Genomic DNA, 25,941 nt, shown 5'->3' with positions numbered 1-25,941 from the left:
TGCATGACAAAAGTTTTCATCATTACCAGGTTTTTGGTAACTCCCTAAGTGACAAAAGATCAAGGTGATTTTGACCAAATAATTCAAACAATGACAACTTAGTAAAAATATTCCCCTTAAACATGTTAGGACTCTATTGAGACAAACTAGACAATCACTTGTTTGAATCATGGCATTATGACTGTACAATATACCAAGCCTTTCAACTATCTTGAAAATTCAATTTCTTAGAAAATGAAAGTACATGATGGCTTCATCTTCATTTCCAACAGATTTTGTGGATATTCAATTCATATTTATGACTTCTTCAATTACAAAATGAATAAGTGACTCATAGAAATCACCTATTAGATGGCAAGGATGAAAATCAAAGCTTTTATTTTCTCTCAGAGTTTAACTTGCCCCTCTCTGGTTTTCATGAATAAGATTTTCTAATGCTTCCATATTTTGTTGTCACTCTCAGAAAATACTTCTCATAGTTCAGCTGCAACTTTCATCAAAATTATGAAGTTGCTTCATTTCTGATGCCACCACAAATCAAATTAATTAAATGTATGTCTTTGATTCTAACATGGCAGATCACTATGTCTTACTAGACAGTTAATCCAAGTCTTCTATAAATATGCTTCCTCCATCATAAGTTTCAGAGTGTAAATAAGCTCATGTCAGCTGAGCTAATCACAATATAATTAATGTACACAACAGAGCTCTGGTCACCCACTACGTGTCAAACACTGTACTAGATTAAGGGGATTTGAAGAAATAAGGTTTAATCCCTTCCCTTCAGGTAGGTTCAGTCTAGTGGGTAAGACATAAATATGAACGTAAACTTTCAACACAGTGGGGGTAAAAATAGCATTACAGAGAGTTGTTTACGTTCACAGATGTCATCGGTACCCGGAAACATGACCATCACACAGTAGGCACTCTAATAGATATCTGTTGATAGAGGAACAAGTGAATGAATCACACTGCACTAAGAACAAGGAGGAGAGGCACCTGCATCCAGCCTGGGCACTTAATTGTGCTGGGGATTGGAGTGATGGGTAAGGAAGAGTGTTTGATTCAACCTGTATTTGCTTCTGGAATATTCTGCCCTCATTCAGTAAAGGGGGAGGCAGGAGAAAGGGAAAGGTACTGAGAGAAGGTAAAACCATCTTAATTGAATATCTAAGAGGATTTTATTTTAAGATGATTTCTCCTAAATTGCGGACTCTCAGCCTGAACCTTGGAGAAAAGCAGTTATTTTTATGCTGATTACATTGTAGCCCTAAGATAGAAAGTGACATATTTGGATTTAAGTGGTTGAGAGCAGAATCAGACCAGCAAGTACAGTATGTAGTCCACTTTGTCACACCCCAGAGAATGTATAAATGACAAAGCTTTTTCTATTTGAAGGCAGACTTCAACAAATTTCTGAGACAGGAAATTAAAGGTTTGACTTCAGACTGCCAACAGATGAAACTCTATTCCTACAATTCCTACAACTCTATTCCTATAAAAGCTGTATTCCTATAACGGAATTATTCTAAATAAATTTATAATTATCCCTTCTTAAAGGTTTATCTTTATTATCCCTTACTAACCAGAATGCAAGTGTGAATTCAGGCAATTACAAAGATAGTTGTTGAGACAAAGTAATGACGGTCTCCTGGTTAAAATCCTATTCAAATGATGAACTTTCTGAGAACCTATTTTACTATAAAAACTCAAGAAAACTAAGCCAATGAGTGTAGGTGTCCTCCACTTATGCTGCCTTACACAATGATGAATCTAGAAGGGAAGGCAAGCTGATCCCTGTCTAAATATTTGTCTTCTTTAAGAGCTGACTTAGAATAAATTAAGTTTTTCTGCCTAAAAGCGCCAAGATAGAAGCAAAATAGAAACAATGTTTCAATCTTGATTATTTAGTCTCTCCCTCCCTACATAATTGCATGACCACTTTCAGACTTCAATATTTTGCCTTACTGTCCTTCTCATACCCCTGGATCAATTTCTAACTTAGGGTAATTTAACTAAAAGCTCTACTCTATTCCTGCTCCAATGCTATTCAATGATACTCAAGAAACTTACACTACTGGGCAGGTTGATGACACTGCAAAGGGATAACTCTAAAGCTCCTTTGCTTACACTTATCCATCTCTCTGTCCTAGTCCTCCAGGCAGGCTGTGATGTATCTTTACTACTCTTCCTCTCTTGTCAGCTGTCAGCTGACTACCTTGCTTCCTACCTTCTAAAGAATGAAAGACCCAAAGAGGTAGAAACCTCTTCCTTTTGCCATCTGACAGTTGTATTAAGCTTCTTCCTTCCTCTCTGGGAGGAGAGAGGTTCTTTTCCAGGTGGACTGTATCCTTGTCCATCTCCATCAGGAGTTGCTCCATCAGGTAATCTGCTTCTGTTCTGTTTCTCTTTCATTACAAACATCACTCCCAACAAAATGTTCTCAAATCACATACTTTTTCAAGAGCCTTCCTTTGATCCCACGAGTACTGGTAGCTACCATTCTATTTCCCTCCTTTCTTTCAATACCAAATGTGTAGAAAATGTAGGTGGCCTGCCTTTACTGACTAACTTTCTCAAGTTATATTTATTATTCCATCCCTTATAATATGACTTACATTCCTGCTAATTCAAACTTTTGAGATGACCATAAACTTCATTATTCCTAATCAAAGGCTGATGCTTAATCTCCATACTGATTGGCAGCTTAGTGCAATCTGGCATCAATAAGATTCCCTTCTGCTCAAAATCCATTCTTCCCCTAAGTCTTCACTGGATTCATTCGGTCTCCCTTGACAGACCCTTCCATTCTGTCATTATTGTTGTTTACTTGATAAGTTGTGTCTGACTCTTCTGCGACTCCATGGTTTGTAGCCCGCCAGGCTCCTCTGTCCATGGGACTTCCAACAAGTATACTGGGGTGGGTTGCCATTTCTTTCTCCAGGGGTTTTTCCTGATCCAGGGATCGAATCTGCATCTCCTGCATTGACACGCAAGTTCCTTACCACTGAGCCCCCAGGAAAGACTTCCATTCTACTCATCTTTTAAATGTGAGCTGGTTTACCAAGTTTCTAGCTGTGGGACTCTTCCATACTTTCACCCCTTCCCTCCAACTGGGGGTTTGGGGGAGAGGTTCTCAACTCCTAAATAAACACTCTGTCCTCTGGTAGAGTTGCCTACCTCAAAAGGCACAAATCATAATGAATAGTCACAACTCTTTTCAGTTCTGCACTCACAATGCTAATCTCTGGAGACCTCTACTAGGACTCCTTTCAAGTATTTCACATTTAATATTTATTTCCCTCCCTATCCCCAGTACATTTTCATATATCTAGTATTAACCATATTGGCATTGTCCATCCAATCTTCTAAACCTGAACATTCAGTGCAACCCTTAAAGTTTCCTCTCTCTGTCTCACCACATTCAATAGCTCACTAACATTGATTAATACTTACTCAGAAATATTTATTGTATCTAATCTTTTTTTCTTCATTTTATCATTATGCTTAAAATCAAGTTTTTTTAAATTATTGGGGGAAGCTGGAAAATTATTGGAGAAGGAAATGGCAACCCACTCCAGTGTTCTTGCTTGGGATATCTCATGGTCAGAGGAGCCTGGCAGGCTCCATGGGCTGCAAGAGTTGGCTATGACTTAGCAACTAAACCATCACCAGAAGCTTATAAAATCTTCCTTAATGCTCCCTCTTGTTTTTCCTTTTAGCCAGTAAATATATTTTTTCCACGGTGACAGAGTAAACCATCTTAGAAATAATAACAACGAAGCATTTCAAACCAAAAGACTGTTTAAAAAACAAAAATATAATCATATACCTTGGTTGACTATTTTCTACAAGATTAGAAATTTTAGATTCCTTTCCTTTGCATTCAAAGCTCACTGCCATCTGGCCTCATCATGTCTTTCTAATTCATTACCTCTCTTCCGTCACATCCACATACACTCCAAGTTTCACCATATTGAAATTCCCCCCATAACTGTGAGGTTCCTTTGCAGGTATTACTTTTTTCCTCTGCCTAGAATGCTTTTCTCACTATATCTTCATTTTGTATCTTTCAGCAAACAGCCTGAATTTCATCTTTCTGGGTAAAACCTTTTTCAGTCACCCATAGAGTTATTGAAACCAATAAACCTTCTCTAACTTCTTGTGTAGCAATGTATCCATTTTCCGGTCATTCTGATTTGACAATGAAGTCTTTTAGGACAGAGAATTTATCTCACTCATCTCTGAATCTTCAGAGCTTTAGCAGAGTGACTTGGTTACAGAAAGAAGTCAGTAAATATCAAATTAATACATTTTTGATGCATACATATTTTACATTAATTACTGAAAATTAATGATGGGAATTCAGTAAGGTAAAGAAATTCACCATTATTTTCATTTCAATAGGTCTACCAGGTTAAACACAAACATTACTTTTACAAATTAAGTAAATATGTCATAAAGACAGTAGATTGTTAAGTCATTTATAAACTATAGATTGCTTGATAACAAATGCATTACTGTCAACTATAATATAAAATATTATATAGTCATATATATTTTTCATAATTTATATATATTGAGAAATATAACTTACCATTAAATGTATTTACAATAGCTATCAGTTCAGTTCAGTCACTCAGTCGTGTCTGACCCTTTGCAACCCCATGAATCACAGCATGCCAGGCCTCCCTGTCCATCACCAACTTCTGGAGTTCACCCAGACTTATGTGCATCGCGTCGGTGATGCCATCCAGCCATCTCATCCTCTGTCATCCCCTTCTCCTCCTGCCCCCAATCCCTCCCAGCTATAATGGCCTATTTTATTAAAATATTTTTTTAATATTAAAATGACTTCATACATACAAAAGTCAATAAATGTTTTAAATGGTTCACACTTTCATATATAAAATTTGTTGTGTATTTATCCTCTTTGACAATGCATAAGAAAATAAACTGCTTTTCAGGTACCCAGATCTGACTATACTTTCTTTTGTCCTATCAGAAAATTTACAAATCAAACTTTTAACTTTTTTTTTTGGCAATTAAATCAATATAAGTAGAATATTTCTTAAATTCATTTAAAAAACTGTCATGGCAGTGATCTCAAAGCTTAAGCCCAATTCTGAAATTTTTCTTTGTATTATATTGAAATCTCTGGAAGAATAAAAACAAGTGATTTTAGTAAAACAGAAGCCATCTATGTATTATCCACCTATTATTAATATGCAACAGCAACTGTGTACATTTTGTTAGCTGGTGGGTCAAAAAAACAAGAGTTAGTAATACATGGCATTGCTACCATATATTGTTATGGTTTTCATGAAAGGAAGCATCTGTAGTCACAGTAAAAAGCCTAAAACAGTCACTACTGCAGAAGACAAGTGTTGAGAATCTCAGTTTCCACTGTGAACCTTTTCGGTCTTTGTTGTCATATCCAAGCATTTGCTGTATTACAGTAGAAGAAATCTAAACACTATCCTATGTAGCTGTCAACTTTTCTTTAAACTTTGACAAAGCCTGAATTCTTGGCAAACAGTCATTCATTTGAGAAGATTTGCATTCTCACTCATTATGCATTCTTAAGTCAGAACTGTTTCTACCCTAACCTGTGATTCTATAAGCATAATAACAAGAATTAAGTATTAATATTTTCCTAATCACTTTGTATCTTAAGGAAAACCATTACCTTGATTGATTTTGCTTTAGACACCTATAATTTGCACAAACCTGACAACCAGATTTCACGTATTTGAGAGATTTCAGACAGACAATGAGAACCTAATATTTTTCAATTAAAATCTTTCACAAGCCATCAACAGCAAAGTGAAATAACAGTGAACATACATGAAGATCAGAATGAGAGGCTCTCCCAACAGAGGTGGCCAAGGTTTCCAAGAAGGTAATCCTTCTTATATTACTTCCTTTACCGTTTCCTTCTCTAATCTTAGTATCAGTCTGAGGGTCATTTGCCATGTTTCCGAAGGACAGAAGTCAGTATAGCAGTAAGTGAAAGCAAAGCTCTCACTTTCCCTACCTTCATATCCCAGATAGAAAACAAACTGAAGTCGGAAAGCATATGTATTAGGGTATCCAAAATATGTGTGTGTGCATGCATGTTCAACTGTGCCTGACTCTGTGCAACCCGATGGACTGCAGCCCGCCAGGCTCCTCTGTCCATGGGTTCTCTAGGCAAGAATACTGGAATGGGTTGCCATTTCCTCCCCCAAGGGATCTTCCCGACCCGAGAATATAACCCAAGGCTCTTGGGTCTCTTGCATTGGCAGGCAGGTTCTTTACCACTAGCGCTACCTGGGAAGCCACCTCGAAGATATGGTGAAAATAAATATAAGAATAAATAAAACTGACCGCTTTTGACAAATGTAATTCTGTCTAGGAACTTTTCCTTCATATTTCTAAAATGACACACAATAATACTTTTGAGTCCTTTTATGGGAATACAAAACCCAAAGATAAAAGCTGGGGTTTTATGGTATTACATCCATTACACATAAAAGTTATTGTGCTAATAATACTTTTAGGACAATATTTTAACATTATAATGATAATGCTAATGTAAAGTATGAAGTATATCTTAGGAAATCCAGCCATTTAAATTTGGACTAAACCCAGTAATTTGAATGAGTGTGTGTGTACATTCTTAATCAGGTATTGACATCTATTTCCATTGGGCTTGAGACAATATAGTTTAGTAAGACAGGGCCATACTAATAAATGGTTAACAAAACCCAGATTTCTTGTTCAGCTTAAGAAAATTTCTGGAAGTTCATTAAAAATAACTATAAGCTCTGCAATTGCGTATTGTGGTTCTAAAGAACTCTGAGAGCTGACAGTTAATAAAATGGGTTCAGAAGGTTCAATGTATATGAAGAAGACAGAGCTGGCTCTTAGTAAAGAGCCAAAGAGCAAAGAGTAGAACAGAAAGAAGGGATCAGGTGGTATGAGTGAAAAGGAACACAAAGCAAGAGAAAGAGAAAGAAGGTTTTGAGTTTGTCTGTGATGGGAAATGCTCAAAAGATCTTGAGCAAGGGAGTGACATATTCAACATAAAAGTGAGCAAATATGACTCTTAAGGCTGCAGTGGGTTTTACAGACATGAAAAAAATGAAAGGGTAAGCAAAATGTCTAGGAATCTAGTGACAAGGAACAGAAAGACTGCCGTTTACATCATGAGATATTCTACTCTAGTATTCTGCACTTGTGGTCTTCCCTGGTAGTTCAGATGGTAAAGAATCTGCCTGCAATGAGGAAATCTGGGTTCAATGCCCTAGAGAAGGGAATGGCAACCCACTCCAATATTCTTTCCTGGATAATTCGGAGAAGGCTGGTGGCCTACAATCCATGGGGTCACAGAGAGTCAGACACAAATGAGTGACTGACACACACACACGCGCGTGCGCACACACATGCACATTCTGCCCTGTGCACCAAAGAATGGAGATAATTTATATACCATTGACACTAACTTCAAATGATATATTTACTCTCCATTATTCATTTAAGCCTGATGTCACAATCCATGGGTCAGAATTCACAGCTCTCGTGTGTGTGTGTGTGTGGGGGTGTGTGTGTTTATGTGTGTGTGTGTTTTAGAGGGAGAGAGTTGTTACACAAAGGATCATTGTTGAACATTTGAACTAGTCACCAACTAGTTTCACAGAAACATCTGAATTTCCAACTTTATAACCAGTAGATCTTTAAAAGTTAAAATCACAAGACCTGGCATTGCCATATTTTTATATAACAATGCATTGTCTTGGTTTTCAGACAGGCCATGCCTTTTCCATTTTGCCACAGTCCCCACTATTCTATATCATTGCCATGAGTTCCCTTCACTATTAACGTGAAGGGCTGGCTCATTGGAATTCATAAATCTTAGATTTAGATCTTACAAAATGGATTTATGTTTTGGAACAATTTTTCCCAAGTAGTTTCCTTTTCCATGTAAAGTACTAATCAACAAGCTTCATCATCAAATATCTTCACTGCTTATGAAGAATTTTCATATATTAATATGATCCACACAGTCATCCCATAAGCTAGGCAAGGTCCATATCACTTCCACCATTTTACAGATGAAAGACAAGAAGTTGGGCTTCCCTGGTGGCTCAGTTGGTAAAGAAATCGTCTGCAATTCAGGAGACCTGGGTTGGGAAGATTCCTCGGAGAAGGGCATGGCAACCCACTCCAGTATTCTTGCTTGGAGAATCTGTTATGAGACATAGACATCCCTAAGCTGACTTTTGGTAAGCATGCAAGTTGACATTAGGTCTTAGATCTTTCATCTTCTGGTAATTGGTCTTCCTGCTCATCGAAGCTATCTGATCTATATTCTAATGCTTATATTCTGGAATTTATAGAATCTACTCTCTTAGGAAATCCATTCCTATCTCTCATATTTGCTCAACATTTTCCCCCACTCCATCCTATTCTTAGACTCCATATTTCACCCAACCTAGCCTCTAGCTTCAACTGATATTTCAGCTCCAAAATAAAACCTTACTTCCTGAGGAAACTTTCTCCTTAGTTGTACCCATTGTACCCTCTACTGAGCCTGTTGTCACATGCTTCACACTGGATGAGTGTCTGTCTCCCTGTCTGGATCTTCAGTGCTACAGGATAAGAAGCACTCTTTCTCATTCAGCACTGTGTCTCCAATCCCTAGAAGAACTGTGTCTGGCACATGTAAAAGTCTGGTGCCAAGTTTCTGGTTTTGTGTTTAAAAATAGTGTTTTAATTATATCAGTCTAACTTAATAAGTGAACAGCGACTGACATTTATCGAGCATTTTCTATCAGCTTCTTCAGATGTTCAGATGTCTTTATTGATGTCAGAACGGCAGGATTCTGGATGGGAACAAAGTGTGTGTCTGTTCAAAAATACAATCCTGGGATTCACTCTCACCACTTTCTCGACTTGTAAAGGATGCGCTGCCTTCACGCTTTATTTGATATATACCATAGTTATGGCATCTCTTATCAATGACACTTAAATTCTTTGTGACCTCACCCAATGTCTAGTTTGTAGCCAAGAATTGAGACAGCAATTTAGCTCACTTGGGAAATTTTCCTGTTGTTTAATATAATCTTTTTTCTTTGTTGGCTTTGTCTAAACTGTCAGTTAGCAATAAATGGTGACAATCTTTATTCTTAAAAAGTGCTTATTTACTTTTTTAAAAGTACCACACTTTTTTCCTGGAATCCTCAGAAAACAAAACAAAACAAGGCAGGGGGAAGGATGTTTTAAAACATTCTCTAATCTCCTTCTGGTTTTACCCATTTTCTTTATTTCTTTTTTTAAACAAAAGCCTCTTTGTCAAGGTTCCTATAGCTAAAACTCATTAACTATAAGCTCTCTAAAAAATAAAACGCTATTCTAGGTATGTCTTATCTTATAGATCTTTGAGGCAAGGCTAAAGTCCTACTTAACAGTTAGGAACTCATTAATTACTAATGAGTTTTATTGTAGGGGAAGAAGGAAATAAAAATCGTCAGCAGATGGTAAGTTTTTGAAACTGGAAGAAAGCTGCTGGCAATCAATATGGCAAAGATAGTCAGTAGGGAGATATTGAGATCATAAATAAAATTTTGCTTTAAACCACTCCTAACTTTTAGCTATTGTCCAGACACAAGCAATATGATGTATGAAGTAGAGAAATACAAAATATCCCATAAAAACAGTAGTTCCACTGGGAGACTTATTAGTGAGTCCTAAGAAAACACACCATGAATGAAAACCCAAGGAAATTGACACTGTGCAAAAATATTGATATGTCTTTAGGAGTGTAGTGTTAGTCACTCAGTCATGTCCAACTCTTTGCAGCCCCATGGACTGTAGCCCTCTGGGCTCCTCTGTCCATGGAATTCTCCAGGCAAGGGTCCTGGAGTGGGCAGCCATCTCCTTCTTCAGGGGATCTTTCCAACTCAGGGATAGAACCTGGGTGTCCTGCATTGCAGGCAGATTCTTTACTTTTGAACCACCAGAGAAGCCCATATGTTTACCATTACTAAATTTAAAATGCTTCTTGATTTTTCTATATCTAGGCTGCATGGCACTCATTTTGTGAAGCACTTTCTGACTCTATACCCCAAGTGAGTCACTTTCCCTACATTCACAGGTCAGTCCATCCCTGTTTATTGTAGCAGATGCCACAAAACTCTAAATCCATCTCTGCATCCCTCTGCCTCCCCAGTCAGGCCGAAAACTCTTGGAAGGTGGAATCAAGTCCTCATCATTGTGTCTCCCATATGACCCGCCACATAGTATATACTCCATAAATGAATGATTACTGTGTGAGCGCGGCAAATCTGAGTAACAAACTAGATATGGAGACAGGGCATTGCTTAAGGACAAGAATGGAGCTTCATGAGAATTTCAGGGCACTAAGATAACCAATGTCATGGTCAGCAAAGTGCTCCATTATAAGGAGAAATAAAGACGCTCTGTATTTTCTGACGTTATTTTTACCTCCACTGGCTGCACAGAATCTGTGACACAACATAATACAGTGATCGATACAAACAGATCCTCAAATCTAGCACCTCTTCCGAGAAGCCAAAACTCAATTAAGATTAACCATAACCGACACTGTGCGTGCTGTCTAGTCCTGTCTAACCCTTTGAAACCCTGTGGGTTGTAGCCCAGCAGGCTCCTCTGTCCATGGGATTCTCCAGGCAAGAACGGGAGTGGATGGCCATGCCCTCCTCCAGGGGAGCTTCCTGAACCAGGGATCGAACCCAATCTCCTGTGTCTCCTACATTGCAGACAGATCTTTACCACTGAGTCACAGGGAAGCTCCATAACCAACACTAATACCATGTAAACGCAGCATGAACAGCCGTCATATGCTTGGAAAGGTGGGCTAGGAATCAGGCAAAAACTAAGCATTTTCTTGAAATCTGGGATACAATTCTGCTAATTAACATCAAAAACAGCGACTCTGACATCTTCTGTTTATTAAGCCTTCTCCCCTCATCCATTTCCTGCAGACGCTTCTCCAGATGGATATGGAGGCAGGCACCTGCTGCAGACCCCGTCCTCCCCTGGGAAACATGTGTTCGCTGTTTTCACGGCCATTCTATTTTAAGACGTGCTTTTAGGAATGCCAAAAAAGGGACCATGGTGAAGCTAACTTGCTCTGCCCAGCAAGAAGCAGGTGACAAGCATTTCTCTCATCACAGTGGAAACTAACCAGAAACATTTGCTTTGCTGGCTTTGTTATCATACCTCTTTTCATTTCTTTCACCTACTTGGAGACAGTGGGAGAGAATATTAATGAATCGATACAACAATGAACATGTCCTCTGGAGAGAAAGTGATATACTCTCAATACGGGGCTATCTCTATTATATCAAATAAGCTAATTTACAGTGGTCTACACTTCTCAGTTATGGAGGGTACAAGAGGATAGGCCTTCATGTAATAGCCACATTCCATACAAAATTAATTTCATCCCTGTGGGTATGTTGTTATGACATTCTATTTAACTTCAGCTAGATTTAAAACACACACACACATATACACACACACACACACACACACACACACAAAACAAGGGCCCTGACTTTTAACTGTGTTTTAGTATATTTCCAACCTGGGTATTATTAAATTAAATCTATGGCTATAAGACTTCTGTTGTTGAGTGAGGAAACTGTCTCATCTTCATATTTCAAAGGCCTAAGACAGTGCTCCTGAAAGCTCTGTCTGCCTGCATGGAGCAGGCAGTTTTGTTACTGTTCCACAACGAGATAAGCCAGAAACTGCGAGCAAGGATTTGGAAGTGCCTGTAGCCATGTGAGAGAAGGCAATGGCACCCCACTTCAGTACTCTTGCCTGGAAAATCCCACGGATGGAGGAGCCTGTTGGGCTGCAGTCCATGGGGTTGCACAGAGTTGGACACGACTGAACAACTTCACTTTCACTTTTCACTTTCATGCACTGGAGAAGGAAATGGCAACCCACTCCAGTGTTCTTGCCTGGAGAATCCCAGGGACGGGGGAGCCTGGTGGGCTGCCATCTATGGGGTCACACAGAGTCAGACACGACTGAAGCAACTTAGCAGCAGCAGTAGCAGTAGCCATGTGAGAGTAATTTAATGTTCACTGAATCTTATAATAAAGAAGTATGTGTGTTTTATATGCTTTTTTAAACTTTATCTTTCCAGTCATTCAATTTTATCCTATTTTATGAAAGTATTAATCTGCATCAGATTGTAAATTAAGAGGGAAACAACGCAGAATGGCAGTGGTGCCTGGGGTGCAGGGTCAGGCAGACCTGCAGGAGATTCTAGTGCTTCCATCCAGAGCCACGGGGACAAGTTGTGTCAACCCCCTGTGTCTCAACAGTCTTATCTGCAAAATGCACATAATGCTGTTTATATCCCAGGATCTGTGAGAAAAAAACCGAAGACACTGGCTTTGGTGTCTGCCTCCAGTTTCCTCGAGTATAAAATGAATATAATAATACCACACCACAAAGCCTCTACAAGGATTAGCAACTGGGTAATGTCTGTAACTCAGCACCTACTTGGCATCCACTAAAACCCCAAGGTTAGCAGTTATTATTATTGAAAGTTTTTTTTTTTCTTAAAGCATAGGAGGTAGTTGATACATACTAGCTATCATCTCTTCTTATTTGTGTAGAGGATCTTCTTATGGTTCATGGGCTCAGTCCAAACTTCCGAGTGAGCTAGGAGCATTTCAGACTGACCGTGCTGCACACAGATGCTCAAAAGAATGATCTGGGGCCTTTGAGAAAACAGTTTGCGGATCTAGCCCATCCAGACAGGCCCCTTCTGTACTCCAGTAGGCGTTTCTCCTCTTGCAGTTTCATCTAAGAATTTCTGTTTGTGCTGTCTCTACATTATATGGCATGATGCCGGCAAAAGGTAACGGACAGAGGTATCATAAGAATACACAGAAGAGCTATTTTAGGTAATAAGGGAAAAATGTCAAAGGAAGAGAATCCTGTCTCCTCTTTCACAAATTACTAAACATAATGCATCTTTTCATGTCCTTCCAGAAAAATGTTGCTTGAGAAGGCAGCCACAATGGTTGAAAAGAAGGCCAAAAAAACTTCTACCCCACTTTTGAGTTTACAACACACTTTCAGCTGAGGCTTACAACACGAAGCAGTGCCCCCTCCATTGACCAACTGAAGCTGAGAAATTATTTTCCAGCCATAAGTTCCTTGTGTAGGCATACCTGAAACATGAACCCAGTCCTTCAAATCCTCAAACCTATGCACAGAAAATACAGGTAAAGTAGAGGTACATTAAAAAAGAAGAATATTTCAAGGGCATGTCTCAGAATAGTAGTTTGATGTGTGAAAAACTTTAAATCATGAATACAAGCTTTAGTGAAAGAAATACAGTGAATAACCAAGAATGAATACGTGAGTGGATGTATATCTAAAAATAAAGAAGAGTATTAGAAAAAAAGTATTAATCAAAGGATTAATGCTTGTGGTCTAAGGCATCACTAAATGCAAAACCCATATACACAAATGGAAAAAGAAAAAAAGACAGAAAAGCAGACAGACATTCCTAGATGGCCCCAGGGCTTAGAGAGAGGCAGCCTTTGAGGATGTCAGACAAGCTCCAGGAGAGCCCATGCAGGCACCTCGGACAGCAGAAGGAACCTTACTCCTTGGCCCAGTTAACTGTTCCCACTCTGGAGAGACTTCCAAAAGGCAAAGGAGAGATCACACTGTCAAACAAACTTCTCCAGCTGCTTCCAGGTGCCTGGAATCTCATCAGCTCTGCATCTGATCTTTGATAAGAACTCAGTGACCCTGCCAAACACAACGACTCAAATGTTCTCAGTCATCTAGACCTTTGTGGGGATAACTTTCAGGTCCTTACTTGAAAGGAGGTTTTACCAGCAAAGGTAAGAAGAGAGGCAAACACAGGGCATTCAAAGGGAGTCAGGAGAGAATGCAGCTACTCGATAAAAGCTGGCAATGCTGAAGGGAGATATTGACTTTTCACAGCTTTACCTAAGGTTAGCCATTATTCTTTGAATAAGGCACTGCTTAGAAAACTGTGTATACAGGGTATGTATGTATCTGCACTGATATGCAATAAAAATTAGTAATACTTTAATCATTGATTGTATTTATTGACCTCTTACTATCTACCAAGCACTTTGTTTTACACTCATTATTCTGTTTAATCTTTTCAGCAACCAAATGGGGGTGGGTATGACTGCTTTCCTCATTTTATAGTTGAAGAAGTAAGCTTAGAAACTGTTTTTACAGCTGCTGCTGCTGCTAAGTCACTTCAGTCATGTCCGACTCTGTGCTACCCCATAGACGGCAGCCCACCAGGCTCCCCCGTCCCTGGGATTCTCCAGGCAAGAACACTGGAGTGGGTTGCCATTTCCTTCTCCAGTGCATGAAAGTGAAAAGTGAAAGTGAAGTTGCTCAGTCATGTCCGACTCTGTGCTACCCCATGGACTGCAGCCCACCAGGCTCCTCTGTCCGTGGGATTTTCCAGGCAAGAGTACTGGAGTGGGATGCCACTGCCTTCTCCGGTTTTTACAGCTAGTAAGTGGTAAAACAAGAATTCAAACCAGTCAATCTAATTTCAGTTTAACGACTACCTTTGTGCACCAAATTTAAGCTGCACTGTTTTCCTCATGAAACACACACACACACATATCAATATTCTAGACCCAGTCCCAGGCAGCACTGGTGATAAAGAACCCACCTGCAAATGCAAGAGATGTAAGAGACGTGGATTCAATCCCTTGGTCCAGAAAATCCCCTGGAGGAGGATGTGGCAACCCACTCCAGTATTCTTGCCTGGAGAATCCTATGGACAGAGGAGCCTGGTGAGCTACAGTCCATGGGGTCGCAAAGAGTTGGACATGACTGAAGTGACTTAGCACTCAGGAGCAAAGAAGCCAGAGCCTTCCACCTATTGTGCTCTTAATCTCCTGGTTTAATATACATCAAGTATACAAAAATTGGATTAAGAAGGGAAAGAAGCAGCAGTTCAACATTCAGAAAAGACAGGAAACAAGGAGAGAAAGAGTGAAAGTGGAAGGACATAAAACTTTAAGTGTGGAATATCTATCAAAGTAGAAATGGGGGGAAAAAAAAGAACTTTCTGTAGCTCTGAAAAACAGGCAATAAAAATGTAACCTTCTAAAGGAATTGGTTTAAGTTCAACAAAATCCTACAGATTTGATGGGGCTTTTTGCTAAATTCTGACAATGTTCATCTAAAAGCCCTAAGTAGAAAGTGTACACAGTGTGGGTAACTATAGTGATTTACAATTTACCTATCTATTGCCAGTTCATCTGGCTCACAGACTTGTTTATCTCTGCTCAAGGCTTTTCAGACTTGAATAGGAATAGCCAGAATACGCGACAGTGTTGGGAGAGGGGTAAGATAGTCTTGGCACATAGGAGAAGCTCAATAAATGTGAAGCCCAAGGAAAGTAAATTAAAAGTTTTTCAAATAAAAAAGCAATCACAACACATAAAGAATAAAATATTTAAAAATATAAGTGAATGTCTAACCTAAAACTTCAAATTAAAAATGGACTTGCTCTGGCACGTGTTTGGGGCAGCACCCCACTCCCCAGGCTCTAAGGAGTCCTTGTTCTCTCTTTTCCACCATTTTTATTACTTGGCTGAAAAATCTGGACAAGTATATACATGTGAATATGCGTGTGCATGCATGCAAGCTGGTCATGGATCACTGACCTTCATATTTAAACGTGAATTGGCTTAAAGGATCTGTTGTCTTTATGTTATGTTAGAAAGAAATGGTGCATCCTTCCTCTTAGCTCATTAACAGGGAGCACTGTACCGTGGCCCCTAAGAACCACAGTAGCGGAAAGATAAACATTTCTTTCCCTCTCTCCTCATCATGACAATTATGTATTCATACTTCATGCAATTATTTGATCTAAAAACAAAATAAAGACACAATACTCCAGCATGTTGCATTTAACAAACTAGAAAAAGAAACACACACATACAAAAAGATAGAAATGCAAAAAAAAAAAAAATCATTCTTATCCCCCACCCTTCTATCCCTTGCCTTAGAAGGGATAGCTATCAACCAAAGGGTTTTGAAAACCTGAGAGATATCATGCTGTTAGACCACTGGTAGGTCACTTCACCCACTAAAGCACAGCCATCACAAGTGTCCCAAAGACTCTGGCTATCCTCATGACACTGTTGATTTAGTTGAGCAAAGAAGTACATGATAAGTCTGAAATATTTTGAACTTATTGATCTTAAACTTTTCTTTAGAAAATAAACGAGTATCAGAGATTCTTCAAGGACCCCAAGGGATGTTTATAAATAAAAAATCTTTGTCAGCTTAAGGTCAAATTGGCTAAAGAACCCATCTAATGACTAAAATGGAGGGGTCTCATACTCCTGAAAAAATTCCAGATATAGTTATGGCATGGATATCCATAAGCCTCTAATCATTCATATATATGTGCACATGTGTATGTATATGTATAAATGAAAAAAATATATGTGAAATCATATATTTATCAATTGAATTTTTGCTAACATTTTAAAGGAGAGTTATTTTTCCATGGCACTCTCTGTTAACTTTTGATTGAGTCTGATAAGAAATAGCCAGGATGGTCATAGAACATAAAACAAAGTAAACTTATACCTCACTGTAAGAAGGTACAAGTACAGCCTCTAACTCCAGTGAAAGAAGAGGTTTTGTAAAATGTGTTTAATATATGGCATGTGGGCACCATCTGAGGAATATTTTGATTTATTCATAAAGCCTGCTACAGCTGTATCTCAATAATCAGATGTATCTCAGAGCACTAGTCTTCCCACCTTAAATGTATATTACATTTATCCCTCCGAGATGACTCTTACATCGTACCCTTAAGCCTCCTTAAAGATATATTCAGTACAAATGCAAAATGATATTATTCATCCCAATTTCGCCACTCACAAAGAAATCACCTCTGAGGGGACAATTCCACAGCCCACTGCTGCTCAGGGAGAAGACTAACACCTTTCCTCATGCCTTCTGCTCCCTAAATTCTCCTCTGTAAGGATATCAGAAAAAGGCATCCAACGTGGCGGAGTGACAGGTCAAAGGGTCAGGGATCAATACAGTGATATGTGTTAGGGTATTTGCTTGATTAAATGATCTTCATAAAATATTTAAAGAGGTTTATACCTACCACTTAGGAAAGAGGAGTCAAATTAACAGAACACAGAGAAATCAATTCTCAATTTCTTATTTCAATAGAAGCAAACAATAATACGTGAAATATACAACTTGAGAACCCTCACAAAAACCTATATTTAATGGTAATTTTCACCCTGCACATTTAGTTTCTGCTAACCCAAGAGCTATTAAAACTACTTGAGATTTTTCCATGACATCTGATTTAGTCAGTGGTAGGAAGTAGCCCAGTAACATGCTGAGTAGAAGGAGATACCCATTTGGATTGACAAAATCCACCAGAGTTAATCATCAAAAGTGAAATTTCTCTATCCTATAATCAAGAGTCGCTGGGCATTTGATTAAATACCCCAGGCATTTGGTCCCCAACCTACTTTTGTTTCTCCCCCCAACTGGCAAACAAGAGAAATGAGACCAAGAGCCTGAAGAAACAAAGCATGTACTTTAATACAGAAATGCTTTTACCTGCCATGCCTGCTGTGAACGGAATGGGCTGGGCTTTCAACACGTTAGTCAGCTTAACTCTCAGTTGGTGGCACTGGGAAAATGTAGCCACGAAGTCTTACTGCTCTGTTTCTGTTCTTTAACGGCCAACTGGAATATAACAGTGGAGTCAAAGGGAAACAAAAGAGAGATGGATCCAGAAAGAACCCGAAGGATGAGAACAAAGCAAGCAAAGAAAATGGTAATGAGTCAAAGGCTGCTCGCCAAAGCTGGCCTCCCAGACTATTTTCACACTGAAGATAATTATGCTTCCATTAATTGCCACTTTCCCCCTCAAAAACTCATGTTTTACAAACTACAAATTATCTAGTGGAATTCTTCTTTGTAACATGTTAGGAAAAGTCATAGGATGTACTTAATCCAAAGAGAAAATGGCTGCTATTACATTGCTCAGACATCGATAAGATATATTGTACATATTGTGGGAGAATTTTATATAAACATAAAGCATAGTGATGTTAAAAACACTAAGCTTTTGGGGCTACAAAAAAGAGCCAATGAGATCTTTTTTGATGTATGACAGTATCTGTACCAAATAGAGATGACTAGATATTCGAGAATCTTCACACTGTATCTACGGGCACCTGGAATTTTCCATGTGTCTGACTCCTTCATCACCTCTCCATCATACTTTGTACTTTTTTTCCTCCCATGCAGAATTTATATTATTATAACAGTAAACACAAGGCTGCCACTTACCATGAAATCTTTAGTTCCTACTTTAATTTTAGAATACTTCAAAGCAAGCATTTCATTGTCTTTGGTTTGATCACATTTAGGAATTCACACATCAAAAGTTAAACTTCATCAAAGGTTAGAGAATAGTTTGCCTTTTCCCCCCAAAAGAATTACCATGTACATAATTTATTTTTGCTTAAATATACATGATACATTGAGTTATAATTGTCTGAGCTGGAAAGGATGGGAAAACAATAAAGGGAATATAATTTATGCAGAAATAAAATACATTAAACAACCTAGCTTTAAATCCCTGGAACTGGTCACTATTGAGACAATGCATGTAAAGCTTTATATTATGGTTTTCTGTGTCAAACTGAAATGCAAAATTTTCTTTGGGCTGGGATCATAATAAATAATATTAACTTTTATCTCAACTTAATGAGACATGATAAAATCTTACCTCATACGATGGGACATCTAGAATTTGCACTTTCCATGTTATTCACTAATAATGCAGCAGCAACCTTCTAATAGTCTTTCTTTTAGAACATTGTTTTCCTGGGTAATCAGAGTCAGGGTATTAACCAAATGATGGAAAGTTAGAAGGCAAATCATAAATAATTTTTTGTGGTTGCTATTGCTTCAGCCAATCTGAAAGTTCAAGATCAGAAAAAGAGTGCTAAGAATTTCCCACTGTATATCAAAAAGAAAGAAATATTAAGATAATCCTACACATTACCACAAACTTGCTAGCATTTCATATTTTTAACTTCCTTATAATCAACTTTTGATCCCACAAAGTATGAAAATCCAAATTTTATCTACGCCCAGACATAGCAAAGCAGTGGTAATTTGGCAGTTTTCTACTTGGAGGCCTGAATTATCTTCCTTGATCATCTACTCTGTTCAAATTCATTATGAAAATGACCAATTTACCACCTCACTTCACACGAGGAAGACAATACTATAGAATGTAGGTCCCAGGGTAGAACAATCAAATGCTACCTGGGGACAGATGAGCAAGCTAGAGCATGTGTGAGTAACTTAAATTGCTCCAATTATTCTTTTACTTATAAAACGATTTCTATACTCCCCATTATGAGTTCCAAAAACATACGCTTGGAAGCAAGAGCCATGAGCATACATCATGTTCAACTGCCAGAAGCCAACTCACAATATATTGCTTACCTTGTAGAGATGGAGCAGCACAGGGCTCATAATAGGATGAGTGATGCATAAAATGTTCTTCAGCTCACTTCCCCTAGGATTTATGTTTCCAAACCTAGGAACACCGTCTGCCTGCATGGACCGAACGCTAAGCAATGCAGTCAAACCACCAATGCATTAGGTATAGTTTTTCAACTTTGTGAAATCTAGAAGAAACCCTAAAATAAGTACACAAACAAGCAAGTATGTGTCTAAAAATTCTGGCACAGATTAGCAGGAAGAGTACACAGTTTAAATTAGGAAGATCAGTAATGGGCACATATTTTTAAGTTTGCATAAGCAACATGCTTTTTCTTAGAAACTGAAGGAATATTGCCTCCTTGGTTGTAAGTTTATAAGAGAGACTGTTTTGTATTGTACAACACAAGTATTCCACAAGGAAATCACTGGATCTGAATTATAGATAAGATGTTGGTCAAAAGATCAATTTTTTTTTCCCAAAGGAATAAAGAAAATAAGTGAATTTAAGAAAAATATATGAGAAAAATATATGGTCCAAATTCTCATTGGATTGCCTCATTTAATTTTTTTGAAAAAAAAAAAAAAAGTCACCAATTTTCTAAAGGCATAGTTTCAAATCAGACTTGTTTCCAGTCTAAATTTAGCCTCCATTCCTTGTGTCATATTTCTTCTGTATGAGAAGGAAAATCAATGCCCTTACTCACCTTTGGAAGAATTTCACTGCCAAGCCTCCATGGTTCTACGGGATTCAATAATCCGTGGCTCCGTATCGATTTTTCTCTGACACCTGTAGAAACAGCCTCTCCTTCCTTTCTAATAAAATATAGCGACAAAAGTTGTGTAGTTTCTGAATAAATTAAAGAGGCTATTAAGCACAACTTCATCCTGCAAGGAAATGTGGTTTACACTTTCTAAAAACTCATTAGCTTCCCTTGATTTTTCTGAGCCACTTAAGAATAACTTGAACATATAGTTTTAAAACACAACTTGAGTGTTACATTCTTAAGTATGTTGCAACTAACACATATGTTACAATTAGTACTTATTTTTCTAAGAAAATAGACAAATGGTAAAGCCTATCAAACTTCAACTCCCAATTTAAAAATACCTCCAAAATCAAACCCTTTTTTTAAGTATGAAAAATCACAAGCATGCCTTGAAAATCAAAAGTTCTGATAAAACAGAAGACCCTTCCAGGCAGCGGAATAGAGCATATCGAATCCTAGGAGAGAGGGTGGTTACACTTTGGGATGTATTCTTTAGCATTAGAAGAGCTAGGAGAACAGGCAAGAGTCATCAGTTTCCTTGAGAAATATAAATATATTAAAACAATCTAAAACCTCAGAAATCATGTTTCCAGCATTCTTCACACACCTGATTTAAACTTCAAAGGTACTTGTTTCACCCTGGGCAGACTTCTTTGGGCTTATCTGAATACACATTTCCCGCAGCCATTCTGCGCCGCTGAGTGGAGTCACTACAAGTTGGCAACCCACTCCGTCACTCACTCCATGAGGCTGCAAATCTGCAAAATAAAAAATGCAGTGTTAGAAAAATTCCCTTTTCCTTTGCTTTTCCTTGTAAAATCCTAGAGAGGAAAACACAAAGCAGGTTGTTTCCCACAATATATGTGACACGTGGCATCTTGGTTAAAAGTGACACAGCCATGTTGCACGTGACAGGTTTAGTGTGAAGACCTGACAGATATAAACCTGCAAGAATAACCTCCCTGCCACAGATATTTAAGCTCATGTTAAAACTTTGATTTGATCGTCCCTTGATTAGCTTGCGCAACAGAGAGTGCTACTGCCTTTCAAGCTCATTAGAAATTATGGTATTCTTCACATTACTGTCAATTTAAGCTCCCGTTTTACTAAAATGTAGGCATTTTAACTGCTCATCAAACCTGTGCACATTTTTGAGTTAAAGAATTAGATCAGTCCAGACTCCAGTTCTCAAAGGAGAAGTTCCATTGTTTATCAGGCCATGTCTACACTGGCTGAGCAAAGCGCTCGGTTCAGAAGGAGAAGCGCCTTTGGCAGCTAGAGTCCACATAGCTGATCCATGGAGGCTCGGGTGAAGGTTCTGCACCTAATTATACAAGCGCAATGAAATTACTAAGCATTTGATGAGAATGACCCATGACGACCAAAAAGGCATGGCGTGATTGTTATTCTAATTTATTTACATGGTAGTCATTTAGGATGCAATTCAAAGACCCCATAACAAATAAGAATGCTTACACTTCACAGGAGACAATGGATGTGGATATTAAAATAGTTGATAATTCAACATTTGGTTGAATCCAAGTCATATTCTTCCTAAACAAGACAGTGATGGCATGATTTTAAAATGCAGTGCTTTTCCTTAACTGATCTAGATAAAACTTATAGCTCTGATTTTATATTTATTGAGAACAATCTTCAGAGTTTAACTAATTAAAAAGATTAGTTCAACCTCACAAAAAAAAAAAAAGGGTCAAAACGGTAATTGATATTTTGGAGGAAATATTTACACTCTTCTAACTTGCACTATTAAGATTTAGTAGTGACCGGGATTGCATTCTATTCTGGGGACAGTACTATACCATCAAATCATCTTGAACATGGAGATCCTTTCATTAATTTTTAGAAAAAAAAAGAGATTTAGCAGAAATGATCTGCTAACAGCTATGAAATTATAGGCTTCCCCCTCCATCCACCCAAACACACTCCACCCTGTGAAATAATAGATACGACATTAATCACATTTGGAATTTTGCCAGGATTCCCCCATCGGTGAGCAGGCAGAGTTGGACCAAATTGCCTTGAAGGAAAAAAGCCTCTCTCACACCCACAGATGCCTCAGAATGTGTTAGGGAACATCCATTCCAACCCTTTGCAGAAAGGAAGAATGTGTGGGAATGAATCAGAACAGTGCTCTCAGAGCTTCACTTGTCAGTGCCCCAAAATAAATTAGCTACGCTTACGCTATGTAGACCCCAAACTCTAGTTACCTCAATGCAGGTAGAATTGCCTCCCCCCACCTTTTTTGCTACTCTTATCTTCAGATTTTTAGGTTTGGGGTTAGTCTCTCTGTTTAATAATCATTCGAGTTAGATGGTAAGGTCCCTTTGGCTGGGTGCAAAATCCCACCTCCAGACCGAGTCATGAAAAGACATTTGTTGGCTAACTTATAAACTACCACTCATTCTAAAACCAAAATAAATCTAGGTGATCTAAGAATCACTTTACATAGCCAACTCTATCTAAGATATATTGAATCTAGTATCTTTTCCCATACAAAAGCCCTAAGAATGTCTAAATATAAAACCACTGTTGATATTTTTGCCACACCATGTCTGAGCACCTCATGATGTTGGAAGTGTCACGATGACAATGATGTCATGATGACGGTGGTGACGATGATGTCATGATGACGATGGTGACGATGATGTCATGATGACAGTGGTGGTGATGATGATGATGAAATAATAAGCACACTATGGTACTTACTGTGTGCCAGACACTGTTCTAAATGCTTTGTTCTAAATGCTTTATAGACATGAACTCATTCAATCCCTGTAACAACTCTGTAAGGTACGTGCTATTATCTCTCTTTTACAGATAAGGAAACAGAGTTACAGAGGCAGCAAGGAACCCACTCCAGATCACCTGGTCAGAAAATGGTAGGATTTGAAAATGGAAGGATTTGAATCAGGGCAGTCTGGCTTCAGAGTCATGTGATACTTATTTTCCTGTCCTTGCCTGGCCACAGCCACCAAACCAATGTCATTATGTGTAGAGATTTAAATCAAAACGTGGCATGAATGAGCCCCAGGCTCATTTATCTACTTCTTCCTGGGGCATTTTCGTCTATATGGAGCCAGCATCTCCTTCTGTCAGAATAAGTTCAATGCACCTCGGAGCAAAACTGATTCTCACTGATCATCATTCGGGATACTATTTACTCCTTTAAAACTTAAATTCTGGAAGATGTTCACTGAACATAAAATATATATCAAATCATAAAAGGAACTGCAGGAATGGAAAATGATTGAATGGGGACTTTCAGTAGGGCAGGGACCTAATTGTAGCCTAATGGAGTCAGGCTTCCTGAGATCAATTCCTAACAGTACTACTTTTCACAAGTGCATGAGTTATTTACTAATATCTCTCAACAACCTAATTTCCTCATCTATAAAATGGGAATAAAAATGGTATTAACACTGAGGGTTAGGAGGATTAAATAAACTGATCCCCACAAAATGCTTAACCTGCGCTCAAAAAATATATGCATAGTCTTGTTATTACTACATTTAGATTGTATAGATTAGACGAGCTGCAACTAAGCACTGACCATCAAAAGTTTTACCATTTCAGTGTAAAAGCATTAATATAGATTTTAGGAAAATTGGTTGTGGTCACAGGCAATTCTTTCAACCCAGGGACAATTTGGTTTTTAAAATTCACCGTGACATAGCTCCACAAATAATTTCATTCCCCTCTATTTGGTGAGAGCATAGACAAATTACAGAATATGAAAAAATCATCAGAGCTTAAAATTTTGTCAGAAACTCACTTCAAGAGCCAGTAGGCTTTTCTATATGGTTAACTTTTAAGTAGCATAAAAGGATGACTTGCTTAATTGTTTGTCTTTTATATCACAATCCATATTTTTGCACAGCATTACTGAAGAGACATTGACACAGACCACAAAGATGCAGTTTTAAAACTGAACAGTTCAGCAGCAGGAAAAGTGTCCATACTCCTCACTTGCCTTTTCCTTCTCTGCTCTCTTCTTTCCTTTAGATTCTAAAAACTTAGGCTTATGTTTAAGTCCTAACTCTTTCAGGTCAAAAGGGAGACTTAGAAATGCTACTTTAGGAACCTGAAATAGAAATTCCCATCGAAGAGAGAGTAATGTAAGCACTAGAGGAAGATGACTCGCAGAGTGCCCACTAACAACGGGCTCTTCTGTAAGAGTTATACAAAGAAAAAGGAACAGATTGGAACCTTTTTTTCTTTCAGTTCTAAAATGGACACGGCCACCAGAGAGAGAGCAAGAAGCCTAGAGGCCCCCAAAGAGAACTACGGAGAAGCTATTTGAGGTAAAGCTCATGCTTTCAGCTGGATATTCCCAGGATACACTGAGTATTCCCAGGATACACTGAATACCCTTTTTTGGTCCAGGGACCATGGGACTTGGGAACCACTTGCCGATCCCCAAGGTGCTGGCAGTGAGCAGGGGGGGTGGAGTGAGGGGCACTTGCCTCATTTCCCAGTGCCTCAAACATGGGATAAATACTCTTTAACAATCCTGAGGAGAAGAAAGCATTGATGTGAAAAGCTAGTCAAGAATTAAAATTTCGAATAAAGGGGTCAGAGTGTAGTCTCCTCTGGCATAAAGAGACAGAAATAGGAATGGTAAGACAACTACACAAGGTGTTCATTTTGATCCTACATGTGCACCTCTGGAAGCTTACCACCATCACCCTTCAGAAGGCTCAGACTTACAAACACACAAACCTTTCATTCTGAAAGGAAGTGTTAGCAATAATCAGTCTCCCGTTCTCCAGATAACGATGGTGCCTCCCAGAAAGCCATCAGCCTAAAAGATCATTGAGTCAGGGGCAATTCTAGGATTAGAATTCATGAAGGTAGAAGAAGATGGCTGAAGTGTTCAGAAGAAGTACATTTCCTGATAGCAATTCAATTATTCGGAGGAAAATGGAAAGTCCTGGAAACAACTGTCTTCTACTAGCAAGACAGGTCAGCAGCCTCAGCTGGGAATTATCTACACAAATGATAGGGGTGTGAAGAGGGGACGCTCTACTTGGTGTTCTGCAACCAAGAACATGTGGAGAACAGGGGTGACAAGGAGCCAAAGAGCGCAGTTTGGTTTCTCACTTGAAATGCTGAGCCACCTGGAGCAAAGAAATGGACTGTCTCAGCAATGCTATGGGAAGGTTATCCCACGCTCAGGCTTTCTATCTGCGAGCATCATTAAAGCAAGGGAGTGATGCGCCAGGCACAAAATTATCCTTCACAAATAAAATTCTCATTTTCTTGTAGCAGTGTTATTTTTCCTTATCGTCACCTATTTAGGTCTCATTTAAGGCTATTTAGGGCTTCCCTGGTGGTTCAGATGGTAAAGAATCTTCCTGTAATGCCAGAGACCCCAGTTCGATCCCAGAGTCAGAAAGATCCCCTGGAGAAAGGGAACGGCTACCCACTCCAGTATTCTTGCCTGGAGAATTGCATGGACAGAGGAGCCTGGTGGATTACAGTCCATGGGATCACGAAGAGTCGGACATGATTGAAGTGACTAATACTTTCACTTTTCATTAAGGTAACTTAAATCCTGTAAACACAGTGATTTTAGAAA

The 25,941-nt window shown here is 38.6% G+C and overlaps 1 long non-coding RNA gene across 2 annotated transcripts in view; it reads right to left on the bottom strand.

Moving 5' to 3' along the window:
* LOC105609280 (uncharacterized) overlaps nt 1-25,941 on the bottom strand; it is a 60,582-nt gene that overhangs the window by 11,350 nt on the left and 23,291 nt on the right. The window contains exons 3-8 of one of the 2 annotated variants that reach the window (XR_009600270.1): nt 20,950-21,100; nt 20,280-20,388; nt 19,576-19,772; nt 18,848-19,038; nt 17,668-17,796; nt 14,571-14,833 (exon numbers count right to left, since the gene is read on the bottom strand). This is a non-coding gene — a long non-coding RNA (uncharacterized LOC105609280). Of the gene's footprint in view, nt 1-14,570; nt 14,834-17,667; nt 17,797-18,847; nt 19,039-19,575; nt 19,773-20,279; nt 20,389-20,949; nt 21,101-25,941 lie in introns of those variants that run through there. The other variant, XR_006059360.2, reaches the window with a different exon arrangement.

This window comes from Ovis aries, chromosome 3 (assembly GCF_016772045.2).
Source record: "Ovis aries strain OAR_USU_Benz2616 breed Rambouillet chromosome 3, ARS-UI_Ramb_v3.0, whole genome shotgun sequence".
Lineage (NCBI taxonomy): Eukaryota > Metazoa > Chordata > Mammalia > Artiodactyla > Bovidae > Ovis > Ovis aries.
Note: the sequence above shows the minus strand (reverse complement) of the source record. Positions and strands in the feature narration are given on the sequence as shown.